Source organism: Scardinius erythrophthalmus, assembly GCF_964197995.2.
Source record: "Scardinius erythrophthalmus genome assembly, chromosome: 8".
In the NCBI taxonomy this organism is placed as follows: Eukaryota; Metazoa; Chordata; class Actinopteri; order Cypriniformes; family Leuciscidae; genus Scardinius; species Scardinius erythrophthalmus.
The window spans coordinates 42,696,374-42,721,481 of record NC_138228.1 but is presented as its reverse complement, the minus strand read 5'-3'; the positions used below and the strand labels follow the sequence as shown (position 1 = coordinate 42,721,481).

At 38.5% G+C, this 25,108-nt stretch overlaps 1 protein-coding gene across 1 annotated transcript in view; it reads left to right on the top strand.

Annotated features, from left to right (window-relative positions):
- Positions 1-11,701: 11,701 nt before the first annotated feature.
- Positions 11,702-25,108, top strand: part of cdon (cell adhesion associated, oncogene regulated) — a 42,238-nt gene continuing 28,831 nt past the window's right edge. The window contains exon 1 of the mRNA XM_081373270.1: positions 11,702-12,184. The gene's annotated coding sequence lies outside the window, so the exon portion shown is untranslated. The remainder of the gene's footprint in view (positions 12,185-25,108) is intronic.

Below are 25,108 nucleotides of genomic sequence, written 5' to 3'. Positions count from 1 at the left end.
CTTTGCATCACAGGAATAAATTAATTATTTTAAAATGTATTATTTCACAATATTCCACTGTTTTTACTGTAATTTTGATTAAATAAATGTGGCCTTGGTGAGCATAAGTTCTTTCAGAAACATAAAAATGTTTAATGTTTCCAAACTTTTGACAGGTACTGTACATAGTTTGTACTCAGTTGTATTCAATGATGTAGTAAAGCTCTGCTGATTGAGAGACGTCACAGTTCAGTGCAGTATTGCGAGTTCCTGACCTCTCTTCCCCCAGTCCTTCACGGAGCGACACGGTTGAGGCCCGATGGAAAAGCCATTGTTTGTTTAACTACTGTTTTATGGAATACCTAGTGACAGGAAGTTCTTAAACAGCAGCAGTTACTATTTATATAGTGTCCCTTTTGGAGTAAATACTCACTAAAATCACCTCCTCCCCCCGTCAACCACACACAGACCCAACGGGACACCCCTGCACTGAGGAATGCACCCATTCACAAGCTGGTGGCCATCTTGAAGGCTTGCCTCTCACTTCCTGTTACCATGACAACACCCAGCCGCCTCCGACGGGTGTGAATGAGAGCCGATAAGCCCTCTCTCTCTGAGTGTGTGAGCAGTAATCCCACTCATGTTCAGCCCATTCAGAGTCACAACCACGACGGTATTTAGCCGTGTCTGCCTCCTTGCTTTTATTAGTTTGCCATTGGTCGGCTGCATGACAGCTAGTAAGTGATGTCATCTAATTACTTCCCTCGTTCTGTGTGCCCTTCGAATGCACCCTCAGGTTAGGTTCATGCAGAGCAGGTGTGTGTAGCGGGTGTCATCAGCTGACGGATGTGATGAAAAGAAGGCAATACTTCAGTTCGAGGGATTAGCGGTTCAGTTAGAAGCGGGAGTCTGAAACAGCATTAGCATATGTGTGTGTGAATGTTTGCCTATGTGATGTGCTCCCTAACCAACCAATTACTTGTTTTTTGCAAATGAATGGAGGATTTCAGAGGTTTCAAGAAGAGTTTGTTAGCATCAGCAACGGTGTGAATAAGAGTCAGAATGGGATTATCATGTGTGTGTGTGTACAGGTTTATATTACTTCATATTATAAGGAGTAAAACCTGATATCACCTACATTGTAGGTAAGGGAAATGGATTAAAAAACATAAATAAAAAGTAAAAATGCAGAAAGTTTTCTGTGGTGGGTAAGTTTAGGGGTAGGGTTAGTGTAAAGGGACAGAATATACAGTTTGTACAGTATAAAAACCATTACGTCTATGGGGAGTCCCCACAAAGATACAGTAACAAAACAAAGTTGTGTGTGTGTGTGGTCCAGGTATACCCAACGTTATGGAGACAAAATGTCCCCATAAAGATGGGTAATATCTGAAATCCTTGTCCTTGTGGGGACATTTTTTTTGGTTCCCATGGGGAAAACAGCTTATAAATCAAACTAAGTGATGTTTTTTGAAAATCTAAAAATGCAGTTTCCTGTGATAGGTAGGTTTAGGGGATAGAATATACAGTTTGTACAGTATAAAATCATTATGTCTATGGAAAGTTACCATAAAACATGAAAACCCAACGTGTGTGTGTTTATGAGCTCCTAATCGAACTCTGATTTTTAATGTTAAGTCTCTTATGCTCACCAAGGCTGCATTTATTTGAACAATAATCAGTATCACATGATCCTTTAGAAGTCATTTTATTATGCTGATTAGGTGCTCAAGAAACATTTATTATTATTATCGATGTTGACAACAGTTGTGCTGCTTAATTTTTTGTGGTAACTGTGATACATTAGCAATATTACATGAAAGTATTCATTTCTTTCAAAAACAGTACAGTAGTGTATATGATTAAAGGAATGTTAATACAAGCTAAGCTTTGTTGACAGAATTGTGACACTTTTCTGCAGAAAATAACAATCAAATTCTGACTTCTCTACGAAAAGCGTGTACAGAAATACATGTTACAATGCAAATTTGTAGAGGCAAATGCGCTTGTCTTTTTGTTAATGCACAATTAATTGCACAAAATGTATGTTTGTTGAGCTTCTAAGTTTCTAAATCAGCAGTTTACTGGTGCATTACTTCTCTAGAAGGAAGAACTTCTGTTACTGATGTAACTCCCATTGGTGAAGTTTGCTATACAGTGCTTAAACAGTACTTTACTGCAGATAGTTAAGTCACATACAGGAGTTAAATTGGAATTTTGGAGGATTAAATTATATCCATCTCCAAAAACCAATTACCCGTGATCCAACTTTTGTGATAGTACTATATGCATATATGCTAGAAAAAAAGAATAACATAAATGATGACCCAAACCAAGCAACATTACTATTGTTTAAATTTGGATGTATATCAGAAACATGGTGCATTTAGTTACATTTTATTTTGTGACAAAACTGGACATATCAGAATATGGAACAGATTGACACACAAACTGCCAATATACATAAAGGGCTCTGAACACTGATCCAGATTGTTTTAGCCTAGTTTAAGAACAGTGAACAAGCGAGTGTATGCATTTATGCTCCTTCCTGTCCCCCACAGCTTTCACATACTTCCATGTGTGTATCTCCGCATGTTCTCACACACATGCAGCCGTGCGAGTGAGTGTGTTGTGATGTTCTCGGCTATAAATCAGCAGAGAGGTCGGCGCTGCGGGACTGAAGGAGACATTACTGAACCCTGTGACTGTTCACTCTCTTTACCTGCTTCCTTCCCCTCCGTTTCCCCTGTTCCACATTCACTCACTCCATCGCGGATGAGCCCTGTTGTGTCATCCCTTTCCAGCTTATCTTTAATGATACCCTGTCTACAATATCCATGTAATGTCCTCCAGAGAGGAAAAGACAGCAACATTTTTTTTTTAAAGCTGCCTCATGTATATGTTACACAGTTGCATTCTGGGAAACACAAGAATATGCCTGTGGTTAAAGTTCACATGTGGATTACATGTGTCCTTCACAGAGAATCCCAAAATGAATTGTAACAAGCTCAGTGAAAAAATAAATCCAAGATGGTGGACCAACACACTCTTCTGGCAATTCGTATCTATTTTTTGTTTTGGGAAAATTGGTGGCTAATTATGAATTCATACAATCTCATTTATACGTTTTTGTAAAATCTGCGTATGCCTCAATGACAATTGGGCTTAGGGATGGACATTCAGGCTTACTTTCTTCCTAGAAATCGTACTTTTCCGTACAAATTCATACAAAATCTCTACCTTGTAAAATTATTTTATTGGGTGGACTAAATGAGAGAAATAAGCTTATATTTCATTAAAAACTTTAAGTTTCTATAAAATAGATCAGTGCAATAAGTTTTTATTTAACCCAATATACATTTGTATTGAATAAATGTATTGTATTAAAGGATTGTGCCTTTAGCTTAGCAACAAGCTAATGCCATAGTCTATTGAAATCAATTCAGTCTCCTACTTATTTGTGCAGCGCAAAAGTTGCTGCCTATCTATAATGTTCAGATTCTCTAAGTTTATCACAGTGCATTCTGGGATTGCCTTCTCCATGAAGGTGAGTAGGTGATGCTTCCTTAAAATTTGGCCAACACAAGGTAACTTACAATGTAGCATAACTTACAGCTTTTGTGAAGAAGCACACCTATGATGCCTTAAATCGCTGTCTAAGTTTTGAAACAGAACAATCTTAACAAAGTGTAGTTGGTCCGAACATAATGATAGGATGAGGGGAGTAAATAGGGCAAACACTCTGCAGACTCTCCAGGTAAAAAAGAGGGGTTCTGAGTTTGTGTATGTGAATGAATGACTTATGTTTGAGGCCGAAAGAATGTATGCGAGTATGTGTGTGAGAAAGAACAGAGTGCAGAGAGATGAGTGAATAAGTGAGATGTAACATTCTGATGAAATTCCCTGAGAGGCCAGAATGGATAATACAATCTCAGCCACTGATGCACAAACCAGATGGGTGGGGGTGAGGGGGTTTGTGGTGTTTAAATCCCTCTCTCTCACACACACACACACACACACACACACACACACACACACACACACACACACACACACACACACACACACACACACACACACACACACACACACACCTGTCTGAGTTAAGAGATATATGGTGTTCCTGAGGGATATTGGTTACGTATGTTGTACAACAGTAAAGGGAGTTTCTTTACATACTGTACTGCGACTTTTACAAAATATATTATATTATATTATATTATATTATATTATATTATATTATATTATATTATATTATATTATATTATATTGAAAGTTTTGTCATTACTTATTCACCTTCATGTTGTTCCAAACCTGCATGAGTTTTTTTTTCTTTCTGTTGAACAAAAGAATATGAATTTTGGTAACCAAACAGTTGATGGACCCCTCTGTCTTCCATAGTAGGGGAAAAAATAAACAGTTTGGTTACCGATGTTCTTTAAAATATCTTCTTTTTTGTTCAACAGGTTCATTTTTGGGTGAACTATCCCTTTAAAACCAGCATGAAATGTACTTTAATACACTTAAAGTCTGGTGCACAATTCATAATTAATTTTTTTATATATATATATTTGTAGTGTTTTATCAAAAAGTACCTTTCTCTGCCTCTTCAATGACTTTCCTTCTTGTCTGATGTCATTTTTGTATCCTCCTCCTCTGAACCCGTTATATAGTGAACAATTTTAACGATCCAATCAATTTGACATGGATAATTCATGAATATTCTATTTCACAATGCAAAATACCTACATCAGGTTGCAAAAAGGGTTGAATGACATTTTACGTTGATTTTACCCATTTCTGCTGCTGCTGCATTCCACACTAAAAAATGTATATTCAAAGTAACTTTATAATTATATTATTGTGTTCAAAATTCATAAACATTGAAATCCAAACCCGTACAGTAGGATGAGTTATTCCAGACAGGATTTAATAAGCTAACCTTTGACATAAGGACACACATTCCTGTGCGAGGTTGAGGATTCTCGCAGGTTTGATTTAGCTGTGTACTCTGACCTCTGACCCCTGAGTCTAACCCAAAGCCCTGATGGCACTCCTGCTATCTCTAATGACCTTTTGATAGTGGGAGAGGAGGAGAGACAGTGGAGCATCACGGCCCCCGCTGGAAAAGTCAACACTACCCTGTCTTGCTTTGCAGCTCGTAAACACTCTGTTGACAGCGATCAGATCCTGATTATCCCGGGACACACACTCACACAAAGCAAACAATAAACAGGACCGTGGGTTGAGCACCTGACAGGGATTTGTGATACAGTGGCTAATTTTAAGGTGCTTGAAGTAAGGAGGTCTGATTTTTGGGTCTGTTTGTGTTTTACAGTTCCACTAAAAAAGCAGGCGTGAATCGCAAAAAAAAAAGAAAGAAAAAGGTTTAAATTAAATTTAATTGAATTAAATAAATCTAAATAAATATTCAAACAAAAAACATAATTAATTAATTGGCCATTAATTGGCATAAAATCATTGCAGTACTACAAACACAAACATAATGTATAAACATTTAACATTTTAAGTATACTTCATTGTTTTTTTTTTATTCACATATGATGAAAATGAGATTCATTAGCATTTTGGTAAAATGGTAATGTTTTTTTTGGTAAAAAAAAAAGGCTACAATTTCTATTTTTAAGCAATTTTTTTCTTCTTTTGATATTGGGGTAAATATGACCTCAAAGGGTTTATTTGCAAATTCAGGGGAGGGTACTTATTACCACAATATTTCTAATTTATTGAATTAAAACAATCTTATAAGTTGCAAACATTATTTGATGAGTTCTGTTGACATTGTAATGTTTATCAGTACATTAATATTTACAAATTTCTGTGTTTTTTATTTTATTTTTTAAATAGTAACTTAATGAAATTGTCTTGATGACTTTAAAAATTAGCCGGTGGATTTTTCTAGTTCCCAGCATGCTTTGCATAGGAGTGGATAAGGAATATATATATATATATTAAATTTAAGTGTTATTTTATGTGTTTTTAGTAAAGGGAAATTATATTTGAGTTTCTGTTATGTTGAAGTTTTTGTGGTTGTCATTTTGCTGAAGAGTGGAGCTCATGTTGTGAGTGGCCACATTGAAAAATATGAGTGTTAAATGCCAGTGACCAATAATATCTTACTTTGTTATTAAAGTGACAATTGGTATATGCTATGTTAACTAATTATTTGAACTGATATAGATAAGATTAAGGTTCCAGAGCCAAAACTCAATTATGTAGATTCCCTCCTGAGTAATCAACTTAAAAAAATATTGTGTATATGCTATTAATTATTAAAGGAATAGTTCACCCACAAAAAATTATCCCATAATTGACCCTCAAGCCATCCTAGGTGTACATGACTTTCTTATTTCAGCAAAACACAATTGGACTAATATTAAAAAAATATCCTGGCTTTTCCAAGCTTTATAATGGGAGTCAGATTAGATTTTGAAGCCCAAAAAAGCGATGTGTTTTTGTAAGAAACATATCCATATTCATAATATAAACTATAATTACTGGCATCCGGTAATAGCTGAGTCTAGTTCCAGCATTAGAGTGACCTCTGACCCGACGCATGACGTAGGATGTAGGAGTAGCGTAAAGGTGAGAGTAGACGCCTCTCGCGGTTCAAACAAATAGGGCTAAGCAACAACCCCAAGCTCCTCTTCTCTTATATCGATATCCTCCAACATTTCTCTTTAAAACTTCTCAGTTTAGACTTCTAATTGGTGACTGGTGTTTGTTTTGCTCTATCCTTCGCGCTTCCGTGTTCGTCAATACATCATGAGTCGGGTCAGAGGTCACTCTTGCACCGGAACTAGACTCGAGTATGGCCGTTACAAGAAGCCAGTGATTATAGTTTATAAAGTTATAAAGTTGGAGCCATATAGATTACTTTTATGATGGATGGATGTGCTTTTTTGGGCTTCAAAATCTAGGGTACCATTCACTTCCATTGTAAAACTTGGAAGAGCCAGAATATTCTTTATTATAAAGGTCCAAAATTTTCGTATGCGTTTTTTCATATTTGTCATTCAGCATCTCTGAATTGTTAAAACACCTCTCAAAAGGCTTTCTACGTATGCGAAAGACGCAGAAAATCAAACTCGATCCAAATTATTTTATGACAGACGAAAGTTTCGCAGGCAGTGTGTAAATGTGATTGACACAGCGTGAGGTCGTATTTATTTTTTAACGTGTAAGGACCTTAAAGGTCCCGTATTATGCCCCTTTTCACAAGATGTAAAATAAGTCTCTGATGTCCCCAGAGTGTGTATGTGAAGTTTCAGCTCAAAATACCCAACAGATCATTTTTACAGCATGTTTAAATTGTCATTTTTTGGGGCTCAGAAAAACGCACCGTTTTAGTGTGTGCCCTTTAAATGCAAATGATCTGCTGCTGGACGACCCAGGGGGCGGAGCTTCATGAGCTCGTGCTCAGTCTCTCAGGACAATTTCATCTCACGGAATGATGATAATATCAGAAACTCTCAGTAACGGTGTTCAGTTCGAGTCGGACAATAATGCCTACAGAGTCAGAGTGCTGTATAGAGATGGAACAGGTATAGTTTAGTAGTTTAATTACGGTTATTATAATGTATTTGTCATCTGCTTGTATGTATCCATTACTACGGGATCATGAAGAACGGGACCTTTAACTCTGATTGTGTTTGGCTGAAAGAAGAAAATCATATAGATCTAGGATGGATTTTTGGGTGAACTTAATGTTCCAAAACATTTGTTTTAAGAGTGTAGGCTTTAAAAAGTCACTAAAAAGTAAAAACGATACCAAAAACTAAGATTAGTTCAGAACTCATATTTATGAATAAAATAAAGGCTTTTCAGAAGCGCACATGGCCATCAGAATACGGTTACACATTCTGAACTGACATGTTGGTATGAGAAACCGAGACTGCAGGACCAGAGGGGAATCTCTGTACCGGCTTCACTTCCCAGCATGGCTCCGGCCTCTCTAAGTCTCTCGCTGCTGTGCCTGACCCCCTCCAAACTCTTTTGTATGAAGACCCCTGCTCGCTGTGGACTGCCAGCTTTCTGGCCTTTCACATGAGACTGTGTCAAATTATTCCCCTCGAACTCCCCCTCCTCTGAGCAGTAGCTCTCTCTTTCTCACGTGCACGCACACACTTCCACCAGCGCAAAACACAAAGCCAGAGACAAGGAGGGCAAAAGAGAGGTAATGAACTAGAGGAGGAAAGATCTCCGACCTGAACAGAGAGATGTAACATACATGAGCAGTGTGTGGAAAGGTCTACACTTGCTCTCCAGGAGTCTGGTTCATGCTAACAGCTTTGATTTCATTCCAGGACCTGTCGAATCCATGCAGCCCAACACACAGGCCTTTAGAGTCGGCGCAGGGCTCACGGACAGCATGCTGCTCTTGGCTTGGGCTGAGCTTTCTTCCCTGACAAAATCCCATTCAAGAAGACGAAAAGCTCAGAGAGGTGAGAGGAATGGAGCTGGTGGGGCAAAGGCCGATAATATGGACTGGAAGAAATGTTGAAATCATGTCCAGAACCACAATGTGTGAGGCAAATTAAAGCTACATTCTTAAAAATAATGGATGCATTTGGGTGTTTTTGCAGCGAAGCCATAGAAGGAAGACATTTTTGGTTCCCCAAAGAATCTTTCAGTGGACAGTTATCAAAAGAACTTAGTATGAAGAGCATTTTAATAATCTAAAGAATGTTTTTCCCGCTATAAAGAACCTTTTGTCCACTGGAAAGGTTCCATGGATGTTGAAGGTGCCCCAATGAACCACAGATGCCAATAAAGAACCTTTATTTTTAAGAATATTAAACATTAAATGTAAGAAAATATGAGGGGCGCTTGTTGTCGCCAAGTTGTTGGTGGTCATGCAGGTGTTGCCAAGCGGTCAATGGGTGTTCAACTGAGTGGTTCAAAAGAGCCCACCTCAAAATTCTATGCTAAGGTAATAATTCCTATAATTATATTATATTCCTATATGGCTCAGTTTTCATTCATATTTGCCCATTTTATCGTTACCAGGCAAAAAGTCTTATCACTAGGAATTGGTGATACATTTTACTTTTTGATCCAACATATAGTACCATCAAGAATTATATAATTGATATAAATACCAATACCTGTATAAAATTGTAGAGCATTTGAGTGATTTGTGGGATTAAAATGGGTTATATGGTCATCAATATTAAAAAGCAAGTACTGACAATACTCCTTTGTTTTCAAAGAGAAATAGAAAATATTTCAATAGAAAAAAAGCTCTTTTAAATTGTAATAATTTTTGCAATATTACTGTTTTAGTGTATTTTGACCAAATAAATGCAGCCTTGGTGAGTATAAGAGACTTTTTTCACAAATATAAAACAATAATTCTTGATTATTCTAAACTTTTGACTGGTAGTGTATATACAACAAAAACCTATGAATAACCAAAAGAAAAAAAGAAGAAGAAAAAAAGCAATATTTAGCTTGGTTATTATTTTCTCTATCACTTTGATAAGCACCAAACTGTTTTGTATGAGCCACTGAAAAAATAGTTCCTTCTGAATGCAGATATGGTTATTTTTTTTCCCCAGTTCAAAGTTTATAATATGCATTAACATTCAGGTAAAATAAAAATAAAAATTATAATTCATATTTTTATGTGAGGATTGATCTGGTCATCCCTACTTCAACACTAACAATGTGTGACATTGTTAATAACTAGTTAACTAGTTACATGGCAAATGTTAATACTAATAATTCAATCACTATATAGGTATCTGCAAATAATAACAGTGATGCAACCACCACTAACAAGTTTATAAGATTTGATCATTATTTCACAATATGTATTGACAACAGCTGTAAATCTGTTTCAAATAAAAATCAAAAGGGAGAAAAGTGGGGAGCTGGGGGCATGTTGGCATGTCCAGATCCTCTCAAGCGGAATAAAAAGCAGCAGTTGTCAGATAAGAGGGCCTCCACACTCCATCAGCTCTCTCTCTCTCTCTCTCTCTCTCTCTCTCTCTCTCTCTCTCTCTCTCTCTCTCTCTCTCTCTCTCTCTCTCTCTCTCTCTCTCTCTCTCTCTCTCTCTCTCTCTCTCTCTCTCTCTCTCTCTCTCTCTCTCTCTCTCTCTCTCTCTCTCTCTCTCTCTCTCTCTCTCTCTCTCTCTCTCTCTCTCTCTCTCTCTCTCTCTCTCTCTCGTCAGGAATATATAGGCTGTTCAGCTTGGACGAGACCACAAACATTATGTTTCTCTGCAGACCTGGAAGGAACTGAATCACTTCTTCCACTGGAATGGGCTGTCAGAAAGCAGGCGGCACCTGCTGTCCTCCCGTCCGGGTGGGCCGTCCCATCACCGGCCTAGTCCAATTATTACATGTGCAAAGATTATTAAGTTATTTACACATGCCCATACACAGAACAAATGACTATTTCACACACAAGCTCAGGCACACAGCACATTCTGGCTGTACACACACACACCAGTCAGCCACACCTGAACTTCTCCCCCCACACACACACACACCCTCATCTCACAAAATAGTCCCAGCCAAACAACATAAACTACGTCCAACCAATGATCCTGAGCCCACAGAATGTAGCTACTTAAACAAGGCATACACTCGTTTTAAACAGGCACTATAAAAGCAAATGCTATGCTGTTCTTAATCCATGTTATGGTCTTTTTAAACTCTGTCCTTTTTTTGTAACTGTCCTTGTTGGTGAATGACTGAGGAATGTGCTCTGTACAAATATATCACATTCTTCCTGAAAACTCCTGCATTGCTGAGGATTATGGAGGCATAAACAGGGACACCACCTGCCAATCGCAACAACATCTGTCTCAGTAGCGCTCAGTAAACGTTCACCTTACACAGGCTTAGAGCAATGGAAAAAATATGAAAGAAGTTAATTAAATTAGCTGTAGATGTAAACTGATAGATCAGTGAAATTTTAAAACAATTAGTTGTGTGATACAAAAAAAACCCTTATATATATATATATATATTATTATTTTTTAAATACTTGTACTTGTCTGTAAGGAGAGAGAGAAGAGAGATTAATACATTTATTGCAATAAATTGATCAAAGAAATATGATATTGAAAGATTTCTATTTAATAAATACTTTTAAATAAATGCATTTAATAAATGCATATAAATGCTGTTCATTGAACTTTCTATTCATCAAAGAACCCTGAAAAAAGTTCTATTTGACTATATTTCCACAAAAATAATAAGCAGTCAAGTGTTTTCAACACTGATAATAAGAAATGTTTCTTGAGCAAATCAGCATATTAGAATAATTTCTGAAGGATCATGTGATTGAAGACTGGAATAATGATGCTGAAAATTCAGCTTTGACATCACAGGAATAAATTACATTTTAAAATATATTCATATAGAAAACAGTTATCTTAATTTGTAATAATATTTTGTAATATTACTATTTTTACTGTATTTGTATATACTTTACAAACGTGTAATTATTTTGGAACAAACCTTATAGTAAAGTGTTACATTTTTTAATTAAATATCCTTGTATTGTTTTATTATTTTAGTTAAAAAACTTTAGATATAAATATCACTAAATTAAATCTCAAGTCATTTGAATAAATACTGAAGTGAAAATAATTCCAGTCTGACAAATGCAAGCTGAGGATGATTGGGGTAATGTTGGGTATGGTGCTAATATTCATTAAAGCGCGCGCGCGCGCACACACACACACACACACACACACACACACACACACACACACAGAGGCAGTAGAGTAGGGCAACCCCCTGCATACTGAAGTTCTGCCCTGCTGCTGTAGGGCTGGAACATTCCTGCTCTGACGAGCTACAGAGCAATATGATCCCCTCTCTCACTCTCCGTGTGTGTAGAAAAAGACAGTAGTAGTAGAGAGAGAGTAAATGTGTGCAGGGGAAAGAGAAGACAAAGTGAAACAGTTAGACGAGTAGGGTTCACTTACTACGAACTTCACCGGGACCTGAAGGTTTGAGTACGTACTTTGACTTTAACTCGGCTGCGTTCACGCGTCTGTACGTCCTGGACAGAGAGCAACGCAACGGCATATCGTTACTCCTTTTCCCGTTGTTTTGCACTTTGCGCCCGCGTCTAATGGAGGGCCCCGTACGGATCTGCTATCAAGAGAATGTGTTTCATTGCTAGTGTGTCCGGCTGCCCGCAGCTTTTGCCCTCCTGTAAAAGGTAAGAAAATTTGGAGAGGCTTCACACACCGCCACAGTGAAGAGACTCTTCCGCTGAAGTGTGTAACAGTGCGAAGAGTTCATGTGTATTCACTCATTTATCCTGCACGAGACGCACTGCAAACACCATAGATGAGGAGAAAGTGTAAAGTGTTAAACATGATTTTTGTTCTGGAATGCATGAAGATAATTTTTCCCTCAGAACGTGTAGATGTGAAAACAAAGTATTACACCAAACTCGACGTCACTGTAAACTGTGTAGATGTCAAAGTGTAATGTATTGGCATAAAGTTCCAAGTGAAAAGGTTTTGTTTTGGCATACATAAACAACCCTCTTTCTATATTGTAAAGAGTGTACAAACAAAGTTTCAAGTTAGAAATCAAGTTTCAAGAGTTAAAACAAACTATTTTAGTGTTACAGGATGTACAGTAGTGTAGACAGCGTGGAAACAAAGTTGAAAGACTTGAAACAAACTGTTTGAATGCACAGTGTAAATTGTAATTGTAAAGGATGTAGAAACAGAAATGTAAAAAGGGTGCAACATTTATTTTTTAAAGTTTATAAACTTATAAAGTTTTTAGTGTAAATACAAGTTTACAGAGTGTATGTGTATATGAGTGTAAAGTGTGTTGAAAGTTTCTAGAGTCAGACTGTTCAAACTGTCCCTGTATAAAAGTGGCAAGTGTAAAAAAAACTTTCTCTCCCATGAACGAAACCACTTCAGTTTTCCTGAGTCGACTTTAGGTTTTTTTCTGACTTTAATCAGAATTATAACCGTATGAACACAACATGATGTTCTTGTTGGCCTTGAGAGCCCTCAGATTTATCTATGTAAATATGAAAACATAAAACTATTGGAAATGTTTTCCTCTGTGACAAGTGTTTTGTTTGTATTGTTAGTGTGTCCATAAGCACTTGTGTGTCTTCTAGGGAAGCTTTGGCTGTTGAGTCCATAAATAAAACCTAGTGTGCCTAATCACTTAACATAACTGCTTTTTCCTGGCATTCCTCTGAAGTGTCTAAGTTGTCATCCATCTTATGTAATGAATGTATTTGTAATTGTACGTCTTTATTAACATGGAAAGAAGGTCATTTCTTCACCTCTATTGCAGTTTGATTTGAGCAATTTCTTGATGAAAACAAACCCCACAATATGTATTAGCCAGACCCCAAACACTGGGCTCTTTGAAACGAGATACCTGTGAGACAGAACCCATGGTTTTTTTTTTTTTTTTTTTCTGGAAAATAAATAGCAGTTGAACAAAAGACAATAAAATATAAAAATTTAATAGAGAATTTACAGAAATGGTTATTTTAGAGCCGCATTTAAATAACATAAGTGTCATAATGACCAGTTGAATTTCAGTCCTTGCAGAGAAAAGGTTTTTTAAACTACACCGCATTGATTGAAATATGCTTAAGATGAAAATAATAGATAGTCTTATATTTGATGGGTTGTCATATCTTTGGTATATTCATAGGCTTTTGTAGATTATACAAAAAAAAAAGATTGTTTATTTGCATACTTATGTTTATGATTCCGGGAGCAGATAGAGGTTTGTATCTCTGTATTGTTCCTCCTGTGGGCGTAATGACTCTTTTGATCTTCTGCTTCTAAAGAGGCGTAAATGGATGCCTACATGTGGCATGTGAGTGGCTTTTGTGTGATCAAGAGAGGTTAGGACAACATGACTGCTGGGTAACAAAGCCCTCATGCTTTCTGCTCGGGAGAGAAAGAGGCTGAGAGATCGTCTCAAGATACCAACACAATAAAAGATTTAAAAAGTGCTTCCCAGGAAAAGGCAAGTGTTATGAATGATCATAAGAATGTGATTTTTTAAAATGATTATTTTCGCTGCATTCACAGCCTTTTACCAAACCATATATTTATCTGAAAAATGCTGTGTGGTTACGTTGCAGTATTTTATGGGACATGTGAAAGGCGTAGAGAATTAAGGGATGAGAGACTGTAGGACAGCGGAGTGAACTTTTATCATGTCTTTATTTTTGTCCAGGCAGGAATGTTGAGCTTGGTCGCATATCATCTAACCTGTTGGCTCTCATTTTTTCGACGATCTTCTCAGAATAAAGTATGTCGAGAAAGACAACTATGCTCATGGGTTAAACATATGCTTATCATCTCATCATAAACATAATCATTACACAATAAAATCTCACTTTGCACAGTTGGAACTGTCTAAATTGTTTCCTGTCGCTCTAGTTAGAGATAAAACCATGTTTAGAGTTCATGACCACAAATATATACAGCTTGAGTTGTTGTGTGTTATATGTTTTGCTGTGGTAGAAAGTCTAGTTTTGTTGTTTCGGTCATATTTTTGGTTTGCTCTCAATTCCCATGTGACTGTACAGTTCAGGATGTCACTTTCCCTTCATATTGGGAAGTTGCCTAGTTTTTGCTTTTTCTGTTATCAAAGCGAGTTGAAACGTAATGACTTTTTCAGTATCTTGACAATGGCTCGGCTGTCTTCAAAACAGTAACTTTTACAGTACTTTTTTTTAACGAGTAGCCTTTAATTTTCATAATGCTACGTCACTGTTATGTGTTTGAATTGCACACATAGCTTTAGAGTCGATTGAGCTGAAGAAAGCATTAGAAATTGATTGATTCATTCAAGGGAATCAGTTTGTTCACATAGTAATGTAAATTAACCCATTTAATTTGATACCTTTTTTCTTTGAATTTTTTTTTCTTTATCGGTTTAGTTTTAGTTTAAGGCTGTCACTCTGTTTGAGAAACCCCTTATTCTTTTGTTGCCAGAAAAATACAGTTCTGATCAAATATTGTATATTTATATAGTTATAAAAGATAATGCCTATGTATCTACAAGTATTTGAATATACCATGGAGATGTTTCACCATCCCTCTTATTTATTTTTCATCAGCTTAAAGAGAGAAGGATGAAAAGGAAGTTTTCCGGTCCTCTTCCTCTGTCACATTTGATCGTTTACTGATAGTGTTTATTAAGCTCCCACATCTCAGATGAGATCTCCTTTTTCTACCTGGTACTAGAATGATGCCCTTATGCCTTCACTGTTTCAAATTGACTTTTCTTACATAGGGGCTGCACTTAGAATCTGGAAGAGTTGATGTTCCAGAAAGCAGAATATATTCCTGAATATTTTTCATTGACGCTTTGGGCCACAGGTGGGCACCTTCAGAGAACCCATGCTCAGAGACTCTCAATCTGAGTTTTGAGGGGGGAACGAAAAAGCATTTCCTGTTAACTCATCCACTCATTCTTTAGTTGGAGGATTACTCGTTTCGAAGGTCACTCTTTTTTCCCACAGCTTAGCATTTATCTTGCTAGATAATTTGAAGTACTCGTCTTCAGTTGCTTTTGCTTTCCCGTTTTGTTCCTTTTCACGTCTGTAGTCAAAGCCCTCTTAGCTTCCTAATTAAAGTCTCCCTGTGGTGAAAATCAAGCTTTTAATGTTGTGTTTTTAATTTGCTTTAAGACAAACCATGTGCAAATTCATAAGCACACACCATTGCTGAGTATTTTCTCCTTAAAACTGCAGTGAACCAAAGACAGTCTCAAAAAACGCGGCTTGAAATCGCTGGTGTTTTTGACGTCACAAACTACCTTGTAACCAATCACGTCAACGTGTGACTGTCAACAAGTGGATCTCTGAGCTGGTGTGAGTGAGTGGAGGCGGGGCTAATTTGCATATTCATAGAACCACGTATACTAAATGAGGCAAGGGTGTAGAGTTACATTCAAGCTATTTTAAGGCATGAATAATTTTTTTTCAAAGAAAAAACTTTTAAATATGTCATTTTGGTGATCAAAGATGAGTTTTAAGGGATAACATTTTTGACTACAGGGGGACTTTAAATGGCTTGATGACATTTTGTGATTGTAAAGTCATGACCCATCAGTGTTCCTTCACTAATTATGAGCATTTATAAATCATTAGAAGGGCATCGGTTATCCAGTGCAGACTGGAGCTAAACGCTGCAGTTCTATTTAGAGCGCTAGAATAATGTTTGGCCGTTTAGAGAGTTCTGGGTAATGATAAACACATGGGGCTGTTGAAAAGGTATGCTAATTGGCCAATTTGAATGTAAGCATGTGTAATGATTCGGACCTAGTGATGGACTTTCCAGTCATTCTGGTGGTCTGTCGTATTTGTCGCAGTTTATGAGTTGAAAACTCTGCTTTAGATCAATACATGGGCAAGCATAAACCTTGACTCTGGTGAGGACTGTGGTTAATGTGAAAGATCAGACTGGGGAGGAAGAGACGGGCTAGTTTTCATAAAAGTGGATTGAGCGATTCAGAATAAGTTTTCTGCTATTTTTTTAGTTCCATCTGTGTATGCTTGGGCTGTGGGCAGGATAGAATGTAAATGCACATTAAAAATGAGTGATGAATGTGTTTGAGTAGCTTTAAGCGGCAGTCCGGGCGTGTTGGTCGTGGGAGACTTGAACGAAAGAGAGAAAGTTGGAGAGTCAGTTAGGGGGCACTCGGTATTCAGAGAGTCATCCTCTACCCAGCTTCTGTTGCCCAACAGATGTTAGGCAGCTTTTTTTACCCCCACCCCGGGTAGGGAGGGATGAAAGTGATTTTGTAGGGTTATGTGGTTTGGTTTGAAGGTTTATTTAGCTTTGGGCCATGAACTTTGCTCTCAGCGTCATTCCGAGATTAGCTATTGGCCATAGATGGTGAAATGAAATGATTTAGTTTTATATAGGTGATCTAACTTGTTAACATTTGTAACCAAAATACACTGTTGCTTAATTTTATGAAGGTCAATGTGAGTAATGTTTATGATGGATTTTCAATATATTGCCCTGCCCTCATTCCTTGCAGACAGGACAAATGTGGTCATGCGGTGTGGCAAGCATACCGTCACACTGCATACTTAATCAGCCTCATTCTGATTACAGGAACCACCAAACAAATTTGAGGTTATTTTTAATTGCGACGTGACGTCTGACTTCAAATAGGATAAAGGATATTTCATAAAGTTGGAAGATTTCATGATGGTACATTTCACCTACCATAACTGTAGTGATACTGAGTTGGTCCACCACCCGGAATAATTGCCTTTAATCCCTGAAGTCCAGGTCTCATTAGTTCGGGTTAGCTGACAGCCGCCATCCTTTTTCAAGAGCCATAGGAACTGGAGAAGGATTACGGCTGGCTGCTAAAGCTTTGCTGATGTGATTTAAGGCCCTGGTAGCGGTGATGGATACCATCCAGCAGCTATGTACATCGGGTGAATGGTATATCTCACAGGTTTTGCCTCTCGCTCAACAGATTGTAACAGATTAGAGCAAATTTTGCTCTAAAAAGAGGATCCTAACACAATGGAATTCACTAGACGGAGACGCCAAGGTCGTCTCCCACTGGTCTGAGGCAACAATAAGAATTTGTTTCTTGTGATTCATTGCCCATCATAGTTTTAACGTCCTTGGAGTTAAACAGAAAATGTAGACCCATCCTTAAAATCTACTCCTTAGATTTTACACATAATTAATTGGCATACTAAACAGAAAAGCTGTACCTTCTGCTCACCTATGAGCTAGATATCAAAACATTTTTCTCTTCAGCTTTGTCATTACAACTTTGCGTCTACATAATTACGACTTTAATCGAGAGCAAAGAAAAAGTTAATGACGGGCACAGTCTTTTAAAATAGTTTAGCTTTCAGAGCTAAACATGACTAAACATGTTTTTCATTAAAGAATGACTATATTTTCACTGTAATCTAATTTTATTTGATCAGATTGTTCAGTTTCTGTGACATCTTACATTGCTTGAACAACTTTCTTTAGTGAAATTTCCAAGCGCTGATGCTATACCTTTACAAAAGGACACAGTTCTGTTTTTTTTAAGAAACCACTTGTGTCTTTTCAGATTAGTTTGACAGGTAATTTCTAAAAAGAAAAAAGTTATAAATTCAAAATAAGCATGTTTGATATTTATAAAATTTGTTCATTTATTTATTTATTTTGGACACTTATTGCGAAGAATGCATTTCTCATCATTATTTAACTATGCACCGATCGACTTTCCCAATATTTGGGACAATTAGAGAATACTCACTCGTGGCAATGTTTGAGATGAATTTCTAAACTGTTCACAGGAGAGCCCTGACCTTGTGCAGAATGTAGGAGGGGTTTTCTGCATCCTCAGCACCTTCCTGTTTTTAAGATTATTTTCTCTGAGACTTCCTGAACTGACCCTTCTTCACCAGCTCCTGTTCTCAGTCCAGCCCCGCGAGCAGTCAGAACCCTTTCTTGATTTTCTTTCAACTTGTTTAGTACCAGCCCAGCCACACCGCAGCTTTCTATTTCAAACACTGCAGCCCATAAGCGACATCTGACATGGGTTTTCTCTACAGCTCAAGCCAGGCAACAGATCAGCAGGACTATATTAAGGCAAAAGCGGCCGTGGCTGGCTCCCCCTTGCTCCTGACAAACAGACTGTTTGTTTGGAAGGTCCGCATAACTGGCAGATCAGAGCCTAAGGCACTGTGGGTACTACTACTACTGTAGTTGCCTGTGGTTGCAAGTGCCATTTTGAGCTTCGCAATGCGGGAAGAGGCAGCCCCTCTGGGGAACAGAGTTAAACGGTCATTTATAGTCTTTTCCAACTGCTTCAGGAAACAGGAATTAATTACAGGGGTTAGCCCAAAGAAGGCCCTGCATTGTTACGCCTCTGACCCATCTATTTAGTACAGCCCAGATTAGATTAAGATACAGAATTGGAGATGCATAATATTTATGATTCTGAGACCGACAACCTCATCCATTTGTACTCTGAATGAGGCCTTTTATAAGCTTTCCCCATCTGCTGAAACCAATGTGCCACTACTGTCCTCCCAGTAGTCGGAAGGTGTATTGCAAATGTACCGAATGCAAGCTGTATTATTAATATTATTATTTTGACATTTAATGAAGGTTATGTTATTGGCACCAACTGTTGCCACTGTCCAGAATCTGCCCACACCTCCAGGTTAAGAGAACGGCTGAAGCCCAACATGATTGAGAGTTTAACAATCTGACATGAAGCCAGTGATAGCAATCCAGAGAAGCATGTTTGTTGAACTCGCACCACACAATTTGTTTTGTTATTTTGGAAGCGCTAGAAAACATGACCCCTTGGCTTGCAGAGGACTACAAGACAAGCCAGATAAACATTTAGACAACCTAAATAGATTCAGTCAGAGGCGGTGTTTGGAGTAGATATTTATTTCAGAGCTCTCAAGCTTGTACATACAAGGCAGAGAGTTGGCCTTATGATTTTGGGGGGGTTTCAACACACTCAGAAAGAATAATTCAGTCTTCACAGCCTCTTAGATCTTATTTGTTTTTGTTCCAGGAGGATCATTTTTCAATTTGGAAAAAGCAATGGTCAAAAAGGCACAGTTCTATACCCTTGGCCTAATCAAATATTTGTGATGAATCTTTGTACAATTACTGATGTATTATTCCCTTCAGCTGAGACACTTAAGATGCGCACTGTTCATCATGATGGTTTTGAATATCTTGAAATATTATTGAAATCACTTTGAAAAGGAAAATACAGTTAAGTTTAACATGTGCAGCGCAAGTCTGTCATACAGGCTACATAAAATTATAATGAAAACACTTCTGTAAAAGAATGTTGTGAATTCTTTGTTCGCCCGTGTTTTAGCGAAATGTTTCAGGAAGAGCGTATCCACACCTTCATGACTAGCACAAGTTGGCTTGTGGATTCACACACTTTTGTGCAGATTTAAGTTATAATATTATATTTATGTTGTATAATTATTGGATTAATCTCACATAGAGATACTCTCAAATAACTTTAAGTTAATTAAGTTGAAGTTAATTAACTCGGTAGTAAAGAGCTCCAGTTTGCTGGTGGGATCATCTTTAGATTCAGCTAACAGCAATGCACATTAATAAGTATGGACATATAGGGGCATACATAACATTATAAAGAGAACAATATTTTAATAAAACGTTGCAAATTCTTTGGGTTTAGTTGCCACGTTTCCACGTTCCACATTTCTTTGTTTTACGGGAAAAGCGCATCCACAAAACTAGCACGTAATTAGTTCACTTGTGCATTTGCGTCATTTTGTGCAGATATAAGTTGTAATATTCTGTTAATGTTGCATAATTATGATTAATCTTATATAGGTTTCGATGAGTTAGGCTAATTAACCTGCTAACATAGCGCTTCAGCTTCATCGCTTGCAACTCAAACGGCAATGCCGTTATTTGAAACAGTAATAATAATTTGAGATGTTTCTTTTTCAAGAACAAAAAAAGGACTGATGCATTATTAATAATAACTAGCACCTTTTTTGCATATTATTTTCATAAACTATATGGTTTAATTAAAATCTTAATCATTTTATTATCCATGGCACATGATATTTAATTTTTTTTCTACGTGTAGCCTAGTCCAATGACTTTTGAAAATTTGAAAGAAATTTGACCATCAGAGTGTAAAATTCATTAAAAAAAACTAAGTAATCTTACACTGGTTCACTATAGGCTACTGCTGTATATGTTTGATTTATGTTGAAGTGCTTTGGACATGGCTTTTAATGGTGAGACTTTTGCTTTTGTAATCAGGCTCTCAAAAATTATATTAAAATTTGGATTTAGATTTATTGGGCCAATATATCGGTTAAAAATAAAGAATTATCGGTTGTTGTTATCGGCCAAAATGTTCATGTTGGTGCATCCCTTGTGAGTTTACAGTACATGTCTACTTATGAATTTTATCTCTTACAGTCTTGGGTCTTGGGCCACCATGAATTTTAGGGTGACGTTCCTGATTTTCCAGTGATGATTTCAAGTCCTGCTGTCGTCTTGTTTTTGTTTTGTGCATGCTCTGAATTGCAGTTTCTAATATATGTCCCTGCCTTGTGAGTGCTTTTGGTACAAGGCCAAAGACCTATCGTCGGGATACTGTGCAGGACCTGTTATGGATGGAGAGGTGATGGAATCCAGGAGGGCGAGGGAGGACTAGAGAGAGAGAGAGAGAGAGAGAGAGAGAGAGAGAGAGAGAGAGAGAGAGAGAGAGAGAGAGAGAGAGAGAGAGAGAGATAGAGAGAGACTCTGAATCTAGAGAGAGAGAGAGAGAGAGAGAGAGAAGAGATTAGATGAAAAACCACTAGCTGCCTCCAACTTTTCTGCAGCCTTTGTCCTATTGAAAATTGAAGTCTGTCTTTAAATTTGCAAGACATTTAAATTTGCAAAAGAGTATGTACAGAGAATGCAGTACAGTCCAAATTCAAACCTTCATTTCCCACATGCGCAACCACAGCTCAACATGGCTGGAACATGTGCAGATAACTAGGCCACAGGTCTGACATGTTACTCTTTTCTCAATTCAAAGCTTTTGGAATTTGAGTGCTTGGCATCTACTGGAGAAGTCATCTAATGCTCTGCTGACTCTAACCTCCACACACATACACACTTGCTCTCATCCTCCACTGCTTACCTGATGAATCAGACACTCTTGGCACAGCCTGCCTATCAACTTTGTCTGTCAGCATACCCTCTGGGCAGACAGAACCGCTGTATCTCCTGTCTCTAACATTCCACCTCTCTATTAGAATTACCCTTCCTGTGTGCAAATGTCCCCTCGAGGGTTCTGAGTAGCTGTGAACTCAGCTGGAAGGATATTCTTTAGCTCCCACAATTCTGTGGGTGTTGTTAGCTATGTGTGTTGCTTTGCCACAGTTTTGGCTGTGGCCTTGTGTGGTGGGATACCCTGAGATCCATTTCCAGTGTCCGAGACGACCCTATTGAGTTTCAGTCCTCTGCCTAATCCCTGTTGTTGAAAACCTTGGGAAACAGCCCCCCTTACCTCTGCACCCCTCCTCCCTCACCACCTCCCTTTCCACACTACCTCCCCCTTCTATTCCCAGGCAAACAAGACGCCACAGAACAAACTCCAATTAAGAGGGTTCTTCTGTACTGTACTGAGGCTAAGGGTCTCCCTCCCACCCTGTCTCACCGGGTGATCTGTGTGCAGAGTGTTTGTGACCAAGGCCAAGCAGCCCGAGGCAGGAATTAGCACTGTCTCCCTGGTCTGAGGCCTGGCACTCATGGGAAGAAGGCGGAGGTAGACAGGGTTGTTGCTTCTGAAACCCCCCCGGGAGGAGAGAGGAGGGAAGGAGATGTGTGTTCTTGGTAAACAGTGCTTTGTTAGAGGTGACTGTCTGATCCCTGGGGCCTCTGTTCTCATTCCTCTCTTCTATCCTCCCATCTTTCCTTTCTCTGTTAACCACACCGCGGTCTCCCAGGCTGTGCCCTGTCAACCCACGAGTATCTCACCCCAAGGTCGTCCGCACTTTGTAGACTCTGATGTGATTTCCTGTCAACAGAGAAAATTTGTGTTTTATGGCTGGGGCCTGCGAAGCAGCATCAAACTCCTGACGTAATGGCTATACACACATACATGCTGACCCACTCTTTTACAACGCTAAAGAGAACAGCTGAAAGTTAACCTCTGTTTGCCTTTTCTTTGGTACTGCAGCCTTTTAATGATAGACACTGCCTAACTAGTCTGATTCCCATCTCTGTTCACTGTAAAAGAAAGAGCAATTGCTCCAATTTGAATGCTTAGTACCTTACATATGTCTCTGACTCTCTCTCCTGTTCCTCTTCCTCTCTCTCTTTTTTTTTTATAATGTCTGCTCCCTTTAATCACTGCTCAGTTCAGAGGCCCAGTATTTCCATTCATTAGTCCCATCTGCATGGCCTGGAGCTGCCCTCATTCCTGCCACTTGGACCAATAGTAGCCTGTTTTTAGCCCCACTCGGGCCATCCATACTTTGCCTTGTTTCCCACACACTCAGTCTCTCAGTCCTTCTCCATCTCCTGACCTATCTTGCTTGCCAGGTCTCTCTGATTGCACCAAGTCAAGACATTGTACTGTCAGTTGACTGGGAGGATTACAAGCAAGGTTCACATAGTATGAGTTTGTCTGTCAGGCATTATCTGGGGGAATGAGTTGAGGTTTGGCAAGTATTCACCTCCTGATGAATCCCTTTTTTCCCCACTGGCCCTCCCTTCCTCACAGCCCTGCTCTTCCTGTCTCACTTTTTTTGTCTATCTCTCGCTGTTGAGGGGCTTACTTCATTCATTCTCACCTCACTTTTTGTGTCATATTTTTCTTATTTTATTTTTGTAACCTCTGTGCTGCTTTATTTGTTCTCCTTCACCCCTCTCTCTCTCTCTGTGGAATGTTTGGAGAGCGACTCCTCTGTCAGTGTTTGTGGGGGGCAAGTGTGGACAGGTTTAGGATATGGCAGAGTATCAACCTCACCACATAGGGTCAGATCAGACTATCAGAAAAGATATTCACTCACTCTTGTGTTCTTCTCCTGCTTTCATGGTGTCTTCTGTTCTATGTCTTTCGGTCTCTTTCTCATTATGGTGCCCCTCATGTTTTTGCTGCTTTGTGTGTTCTATTTTAGGTTATTTCCTGTAGTCCCTAATGACAATAGACATACCACTTTTTTGTTTTTGTTTCTTAAGACAAGCATTTGTGTTCCATTTTGTTAGTCTTCCACTGCTAGCTTTCTTTGTTTCCTTGTGGTGATGTTCAGGCTTCCAGTTTTGTTCCAGTCGTGACCTGTTCTTTAGAGCCTTGTGGGGTCTTTTGTCCATGTTTATTTAATATGACAGGAATCTGGGCAGAGGACACATCGAGCACTGCCTGCAGAGAAAGACTCATCTATTCCCATTAACACCTTTTTTTTTATAGGACTGCAGGTGCCACTTTCCTCCCCATTTACACACACACACCTAGGATTTTGTCAGAATGTTTATATTCCTTGCTGTCATCCTGTGTCATTTTCTGCTTACACTGCATCCATCTTGCTGCAAGAGTAACCAGCATTCCAGCAGACTGTTATTCCAGAGGCTATGTGCTACATACAGATATGAGGGTATCAGAGCCACCTTTTATTTTCAGGTATGCTATACTACACTTGAAATAATGTCTGGAATAGTCTTGGTAAAACTGTAGAAAATATCATTTTTAACGACAGATGCTTTTAGACATCCTAAGGAGATGAATCTGTAATTTGGCTCATCTCAGGTATAACCCTGGACTTACTCCCTCATTCCAGAGAGAAAACAGAAAGGAAAAACAGTTTTTGCTCTGACAACTGATAAGGATAGATTTACGATCATCAACTGCCTGTGGGTTTGCTGAACTGCTTTTGGATCAAGCTCTCTGGAAGCCTCTCAGAAAAGCACTCAGTGTGTGTGAAACTTCTCTTCTGGCTTGAGAAAGTCCTGACTCGAGTTTGTAAATGTAAAAACAGAATGCAGAGAGGCATGTCTGAGAGGTCTTCCACAACTTTTGGAGACTCTAGGGAAGCAAACTGACCAAAGATCTGTCCCTGTAAATCAAATACCCCTACTGACCAGCATATGTTGCGTTTTGGGATGGGATGGGATGCTGGAGGGCTATTGTCCCCACTAGGCTTGATATCTAGCTTGAGAAAATACTTTGATGGTCAGCCAGCTTCACAACCTAGAGAAAACGGTATGCTCTTGCCCACTAGCTTGACCAGTAGCCAACCAGCCTCAACCAACATGGAAATTCATGCTAGTCTTAGCTCGTCTCTTTTCAGCACAAAAACTCTGGACATCAGCTGTGTATGATTTACTAACAGTAACACTACCAATATCCTTAATCTTCAGTAAATTGTTTAATAGAGCTAATCAAGAAGCTAACAAGAAGATTCCTTGTCTGTTAGAGTTTTAGTAGAGGGCTGCTGGAAAATCAAGCCAAACGTATCTTCTGATGGTGTAATGATATGGTTTCTAGTTGGTCAAAGCTGGTAATTTATGGTTATTAGCTGTTCCATACTTTTAGGCAGGTTCTTCCAGCAAGGAATGGAGGGCTAAGAGTAAAGCTTTCTCAGTAATAG